The following is an 8316-nucleotide window of genomic DNA, read 5'->3' on the forward strand; positions in this document are numbered from 1 at the left end:
ACAGATAATTAGGGTATTCTTTTAGGCGAGGAGAGTCTAGGTATGAGCCCTGGGGCTCTTCCTTCCAGGGCCCTGGTTTTCCAGTTGGTCTGTTTCCATAGATACTGGGCATATAACTCAAAGTGCACAGTCCGGCTCAAGATGGAGTCCTGATTTCAAGATAGAGCCTGTTCTGTTTCCTCCTTCACCCAAGCTCAAGCCCTAATCGATGCTTGTCTTTGGTCTCACCACCCTCCCCTAAGCCATCAGCAAGCCCTGTCTCCACCACCACATGGCTGACTGCATCTTCCCACCTCTTTCCAGCTCCTCACCAGCCCAGCAAGGGGATTAAATGAGCCTCTTGGCTCCCTCCTTCCACTCCTGCTCTCCTCAGTCTCTTCTCTACCCAGAAAACACTTTATTGAATTCTAATTCATACGCCATAAAATTCACCCACTTAGAGCATACGATTCATGTTTCTTAGTATATTCACAGAGTTGTACAAGCATCACCACAATCTAATTTTAGAACATTCAATACCCCCCAAAAGAACGCTGTATCCATTAGCACATCCTTTCTCCTCCCCGTTCCCCACTCCCGCCCCAGGCAACCACTAATGTACTTAACGTCTCCGTAGATCTGCCCGTTCTGGACATTTCATATAAATGGACTCACACAATATGTGGTCTCTGTGTCTGGCTTCTTTCATTCAATGTAATGTTTCTGAGGTTTGTTCACGCTGTAACACACATCAGCGCTTCACTCCTTTTAATTGCTGAATAACACCCAGTGTTTGGCTATACCACATTTTGTTTATCCACTCATCAATAGAAATCTGGGTTATTTCTCTTTTTTGGCTATTAAAAAAAGGTCTTTTCAAAAACAAATCACAGAGACTTCTCTAGGGCGTCCAGTGGCTAAGATTCTGCTCTCCCAATGCAGTGGGGTGTGGAGTCGATCCCTGACCAGGGAACTAGATCCCACATGCCACAACTAAGAATTTGAAATGCTCCAACTAAAGATTCCACGTGCTGCAAGGGAGATGGAAGATTCCCACGAGCTGGAACTAAGACCCAGCACAGATGCATAAATGAATAAAATAAAATCACATGTCACTCCCCCTGCTTAACACCTGAAAGGGCTTCCCATCATATCTAACTGAAACGTGTTGCCACAGCCTACAAGATTCTCGATGACATGGCCCTAGCCTCTGTCACAAACCTTTTCTCTTGTCACTCTCTCGATGACGCGCTCTGCCTTCTTCACGTTTCTTGAACAAACCAAGCTTGTTTCTACCTCCGGGCCTTTGCACTTGCCGGTTCTTCTTCTCTCGGCCTGGGATGTCCTTGCCTCCATTCTCCAAAGAATGGCCTCTTCTCCCTCAGGCTGCAGTGTAAACATGAGCTGCTAGCTGAAGCCACGCACCGCTGCCTGCATCACCCCACGCCACATTGTCTTACCTCTTCGTGTCCACTATTATCTGAAACCATCTTCTCTGGGTGTTCATCATCTCTCTCCTCCTGCTAGAATATTTAGGTCCAAGGGAGGAAGTACCCAGTCTGTCTTCTTCGCTGCTGTGTTCCTGGACCGTCACAGAGTAGGTACTTATTTGTTGAGAGGCCCATGGGGTCCAGGCAGGTAAAGCCACTCCTGCAATGCCAACAGAAGCCTCGGTTTTCCCAAGCGACACTTTGTTCCCATGTGGAACACTGGACTGATTACTGGCTGCCAAGATGCTAGTGTTGGGTGTGAGGCAAATCACCCCTCTGACTTTCCAAGGTCCTAGATGATAGAAGACCTTATAAATAGCTGAGAAAAGAAGAGAAGCTAAAGGCAAAGGAGAAGAGGAAAGATATACCCATCTGAATGCAGAGTTCCAAAGAATAGCAAGGAGAGATAGGAAAGCCTTCCTCAGTGATCAATGCAGAGAAATAGAGGAAAACAATAGAATGGAAAAGACTAGAGATCTCTTCAAGAAAATTAGAGATACCAAAGGAACATTTCATGCAAATATGGGCTCAATAAAGGACACAAATGGTATGGACCTAACAGAAGCAGAAGATATTAAGAAGAGGAGGCAAGAATACACAGAAGAACTACACAAAAAAGATCTTCATGACCCAGATAACCACGATGGTGTGATTCACTCACCTAAAGCCAGACATCCTGGAATGTGAAGTCAAGTGGGCCTTAGGAAGCATCACTACAAACAAAACTAGTGGAGGTGATGGAATTCCAGTTGAGCTATTCCAAATCCTAAAAGATGATGCTGTGAAAGTGCTGCCCTCAATATGCCAGCAAATTTGGAAAACTCAGCAGTGGCCACAGGACTGGAAAAGGTGTTTTCATTCTAATCCCAAAGAAAGGCAATGCCAAAGAATGTTCAAACTACCACACAATTGCACTCATCTCACACACTAGAAAAGTAATGCTCAAAATTCTCTAAGCCAGGCTTCAACAGTGTATAAACTGTGAACTTCCAGATGTTCAAGCTGGATTTAGAAAAGGCAGAGGAACCAGAGATCAAATGGCCAACGTTTGTTGGATTATCGAAAAAGCAAGAGAATTCCAGAAAAACATCTACTTCTACTTTATTAACTACGCCAAAGCCTTTGACTGTGTGGATCACAACAAACCGTGGAAAATTCTTAAAGAGATGGGAACACCAGACCACCTGACCTGCCTCCTGAGAAACCTGTAAGCAGGTCAAGAAGCAGCAGTTAGAACTGGACATGGAACAACAGACTGGTTCCAAATAGAAAAAGGAATACATCAAGGCTGTATATTGTTACCCTGCTTATTTAACTTATATGCAGAGTACATCATGTGAAATGCTGGGCTAGATGAAGCACAAGCTGGAATCAAGATTTCTGGGAGAAATATCAATAACCTCAGATATGCAGATGACACTACCCTTATGGCAGAAAGTGAAGAAGAACTAAAAAGCCTCTTGATGAAAGTGAAAGAGGAGAGTGAAAAAGTTGGTTTAAAACTCAACATTGAGAAAACTAAGATTGTGGCATCCGGTCCCATCACTTGAAGGCAAATAGATGGGGAAACAATGGAAACAGAGAGAGTTTATTTTCTTGGGCTCCAAAATCACTGCAGATGGTGACTGCAGCCGTGAAATTAAAAGACGCTTGCTCCTTGGAAGAAAAGTTATGACCAACCTAGACAGCATATTGAAAAGCAGAAACATTACTTTGCCAACAAAGGTCTGTCTAGTCAAGGCTATGGTTTTTCCAGTGGTCATGTATGGATGTGAGAGTTGGACTGTGAAGAAAGCTGAGAGCCGAAGAATTGATGCTTTTGAACTGTGGTGTTGGAGAAGACTCTTGAGAGTCCCTTGAACTTGTAAGGAGATCCAAAAAGTCCATCCTAAAGGAGATCAGCCCTGAATATTCATTGGATGGATTGATGCTGAAGCTGAAACTGCAATACTTTGGCCACCTGATGCGAAGAACTGACTCATTTGAAAAGACCCTGATGTTGGGAAAGATTGAAGGTGGGAGGAGAAGGGGATGACAGAGGATGAGATGGTTGGATGGCATCACCGACTTGATGAACATGAGTTTGAGTAAGCTCCAGGAGTTGGTGATGGACAGGGAAGCCTGGCACGCTGCAGTCCATGGGGTCGCTAAGAGTCAGACATGACTGAGCGACTGAAATGAACTGAACTGAACTGAGACGATAGAGGAGAAACACAAGAAAACAGAGCCAAATGGCTCTCACTACCCGCTCACCCCACCCCCACCCCCACCAGGTCTGTTATCCCAGTAGCCAGTGTGCGTGCATGTTCAACTGCTAAGTAGTGTCCAGCTCTTTGCGACCCCCAAGGACTATGCCCCGCCAGGCTCCTCTGTCCATGGGATTTCTCAGTCAAGAATACAGGAGCTGGTTGCCATTTCCTTCTCCAGGTGGGCTTCCCTGGTGACTCAGCTGGTAAAGAATCCGCCTGCAATGTGGGAGACCTGGGTTCGATCCCTGGGTTGGGAAGATCCCCTGGAGAAGAGAACAGCTACCCACTCCAGTAGTCTGGCCTGGAGAATTCCATAGACTCTATAGTCCACGGTGTCACAAAGAGTCGGACACGACTGAACAACATTCACTTCACTTCACTTCACTTCTACAAGGGATCTTCCTGATCTAGAGACTGGACCTGCATCTCCTGTGTTACAGGTGGATTCTTTCCCACTGAGCCAACTTTACACTAGCCATCTAGAGCTACTGTAGAAAAATCATTTGGTTTTACTCCTTCGAGAGCGCCAGAGCCCCCTGCAGGAGAGAGACTTTTTCCTGGCGCCTGTACCCCAGAGACACAGGGAGCAGAAGAAAAGAGGAAGCTTCCAGAAGGCAGGCAGGTGTGGACGTGGGTGTGTGAGAGGGAGAGAGCCACAGCTGGGGTATGAGGCCGTGACCCGGCACCAAGGCCATTTGCCTCCTCTTCCAGGGGAGCAGTGGGAGTGTCTGCATGGACACCCGGGGTGTGAACATGGAACTCCTGTGCCTCCAGGCAGAAGCCAGGACACGGGATCAGGGACGGGTCCCCAGCATCTGAAGGTGCCTCAGTGGCGGAAGGTCCTGGCCTACTGTGACTGCACTGCCCCAGCGTGAAGTCCAAGCTTTTCACAAGCTGGGTGGAGCTCAGCGTGTCTTTCCTGCCGCCTCTCCCTTCACAGCACCCCACCTCTGCCCTGAATCCCCTCTGCCCAGACCCACGGGACTACATCCTCACAAAGCCATAGACGTGCCCCGGGGCCTCTGCCTCTGTTCTGCCTGCCCCTGGAATGTTCTTCCCAGTGCTCCACCCAGTGAGCTCCCGCATTTGGACCCGGCTGGACATCGGCTCTGTGAAGCTTCTCTTAACCCCTCCTGACAGCCAAGGGGACCCTCCTCTGCATGCATCCCTCTCGCCAGGCACTCACTTCCCGGGAGTCAGAGTTTTCGCTGATTTGCCCAGATGACCAGAGACTCTGGCCCTTGGCTCCCCCATTGCATTGAGGAGCGAGCCCGGAAACTCCACCCTGGCGGGCATGGAGTGGGAACCACCCCCCCACACACCAGCTGCGGCCAGACAGCTCAAGCCAGAGCAGAACAGGGTTCCAAGTCAGTGGGAGACAGAATCTTGTGCCGGCCTGCCCACCCCACTCCCTGACCCTGCTAGTCTCTCGGGGTCCAAGACACCGACCTTCCCTGCTCAGCTAAGGGCTCCGAGGACTCTACTTGCTCTAGACCTGTCCAGCTGAGTATACTCAGGGTGTTTTTACACCTGAGGGGAGTGAGGAGGGGGCAGTCTGGGCATCAGAGCAAGAATCCTCTGGGGCCCCAGGCAGATCGGTCAACCCGGAACCATCAGGGAATGTGAGGGAATTTGGGACAAACCAGGCTGCTGCATGGTAGAGAAACCCGAGCTGAACAAGAGGAGCCGGACTGACTGGGCTGTAGTTGGGGAACCAATGAACTTTGTCCACCTGATTCACATCGGCCCTGGAGATATGCGGGCTGGAGATGGACTTGCCACGACAGGCGCATCTCAGGGGCAGCTGAGACCAAGGGAAGCCAAGACAGGCCGGGGAGCAATTCTTGGGGCTGGTAGCTGCAATAGGGACAGATCTGCTGTGTGTCCAGCCTCCACTCTGTCCAGCCCAGGAGAGATGCTGCCCACACCAGTTTCGCTCCTAGAATCAGTGAGCCCAGGGTCCTTCTTTTCGCTATCTAACTGTGCCTCCAAAGGCTTGGAGGCTAGACTCGCCCTACTCCCTCTGACTGTAGCCCTTCCCAGAGATGGGGTCAAGGCCACAGGACTAACCAAGTAACTGCTGGTTGGCCTGAAAAGCTCAGCTGAAACCCTGGACACTCTCAGATCTGAGATAGGAGATTTCTGGAAACCTGGAATGACTTCCCTTCTCCTGAGTGACGGACTAGGTGCCTTATGTTCTGAAACTCTTAACCTGGAGCTCCTTAAATGCAGTGGGTAGGTGAGATGACCAGAGCTGAAGCCAGCTTTGCTGAGACGCTCCCTACCTCCCTGCCCTTCTCTGTCCTCCTGGAATGAACTGAAACGAATGTCAAGTGGCGGCTGGGAGGGTAACCACTGGCTAGTCTACTCTTTTTCTTTAGACCTGAGATCATAGACCCTCAGTGTCTCACTGCCAATACCAGGATCCTTCTCAAGATCTTCCTTTTTTAAAATTAATTAAAATTTTAATTCAATAAAAAAAGATCAGAGATTCACTTTATCCTCTGATGGCTCTCCAGTGCCCAGAACAGACGATAGAAGACCCTCAGTAACTGTTCGTTGAGTAGGTGAATGAGTGATCTCCCTGCTAATGGGTGAGAAGGATATGGCCAACATGCCACTTACCTTGGTGCTACTACCAAATATCACCGTGCCCACATGGGAGGTGCCAAAGACCTCCTGCAGGGCTGCCCCCGGCTACAGCCGCCCTGCTGGCCCAATCTCTCAAGGCTCTGTCCTGCTGTGCCCCGGTCCTTGGCTTGGAGGCAAGCCCTCCTGGGAAGGGTGCCCACCAGCCGGACACTGCCAAGGCCAGAGCTGATGTCTCCCCAGAGCTGGATCCCAAGATTGACCCTTTTTCCAGAGTTTCACTGACTTGAGTCAAATCTTGTAAGTCCACCCCTCTCCGCTCCCCCTCTGCCCAGAAACCCCACAGCTTTGAGAGACATGCCCCCTCCCAATCTCAGTCACATCTCTCCAGCCCTGGGCCACCGAGACCAGTGGGGTCCTGTGTCTTTAACAAAAAGCAAGTGTAATAAGTAAAAGTGATCTGGTGAAGAAAACGCCCCTCATTTATTTTCCAGGGGACTTGACTCATCAATCTTCCCCCAACCTGCTTTGTGCTCTGTTAGCTTTGCTTCCTGAAAGAACGGAATTTGGTTTTCTAATAGCATCTGTCGTATGCAGGGTGTCCCCAAACATCAGCAATAATGAGTTGGAAGTGGCACAGTGGGACGCCTTCAGAAGCCAACACCAGATGTCAGGCCTCTGTGGGTCCCTCGGAGAATGGGGGGCCAGAAAGCTGGGCAAGGGCTGGGTCCAGGGTCCACAACTCTTGGTCCCTGGGTGTCAGTCATTCAAAAGACATGAGAGTGCCCACTATGTGCCAGGTCATTTATGGGCACTAGGAAGGCAGGACCCTGCTCACATGGCACTGTCATGGCTGGTTACCCATGAAGGACAGAAGTGGTGGTAGAGACCAGTGCCACCCCCACCACTCAGTCAGCTGGATCATCCCGAGAGGCAGCATGGCAAGAGATCTGGACTCAGATAGACCTGGGTGTCAGGGCTCAGGCTCCTCAATTTTAATTTATTATTATTTCTATGAGGGCACTGCCTTGTGGCTTGCAGAATCTTAGTTATTGGCCCAGGAAGCAAACCTGGGCCCCAGCAGGGAACACACAGAGTCCTAAGCACTGGTGTGCGTGCCTGTGCGCTCAGTTGCACCCGACTCTTTGCGACCCCATGGACTGTAGCCCACCAGGCTCCTCTATCCATGAAATTTTCCAGGCAAGAATACTGGAGTGGGTTGTCATTTCCCACTCCAGGGGATCTTCTTGACTCACATCTCTTGCATCTCCTGCATTGGCAGGAGGATTCTTTACACTGAGCCACCTGGGAAGCCCCCTAACCACTGGACCTCTAAGGAATTCCCAGGTTCCTCAATTTTAAAATGAGTCAAACAAGCCTCATTGGGTGGCTTGAGGATGAAATAGGATGGCATGAATTTCATGGCACCAAGTCCAGCACACATTGGGTGCTAAGTACCCGCTAAATTCCCCCTGACATCCCAGACCTGGGCGGTGCCCTGCCCTGGGGCTGGCAGTCATCTCCAAGGACTGCGCGGCTGCTCCCCAGACTCTGGGTTCCTGTCCAGAGGCTTTGGCAGCTGCTGCCCTCTCGTGGGAAAGTGCAGGCACAGCCACCCCTGGGATCTCAGGGCCCTTGATAAAACGGAAAAGAGACCCAGTGGAACCAAGATTTCTGAGGACTTGAAAGTACTTCCTCAAACTCCACCCATCTCCACGCCCAAGGCCCTCCCCTAAGTGTTGTTCTCCAGAAAAACCATTCTAGTGTCCAGGCCAGGTCTAGCAGGGGAGAGGGTAACTCACAGCCGGCCTTGCCCTGTGCCTGGGGGCTGCCACCTCCACCCGCCTGGGCATTTCCCTATAGTCAAAGTTATGGTTTTTCCAGTAGTCATTTACGGATGTGAGAGTTGGACCATAAAAAAGGCTGGGCACCGAATGATCAATGCTTTTGAACTATGGTGTTGGAGAAGACTCTTGAGGGTCCCTTGGACAGCAAGGAGATCCAACCAG

The sequence above is a fragment of the Bos mutus genome, chromosome 2, assembly GCF_027580195.1.
Source record: "Bos mutus isolate GX-2022 chromosome 2, NWIPB_WYAK_1.1, whole genome shotgun sequence".
NCBI lineage: Eukaryota > Metazoa > Chordata > Mammalia > Artiodactyla > Bovidae > Bos > Bos mutus.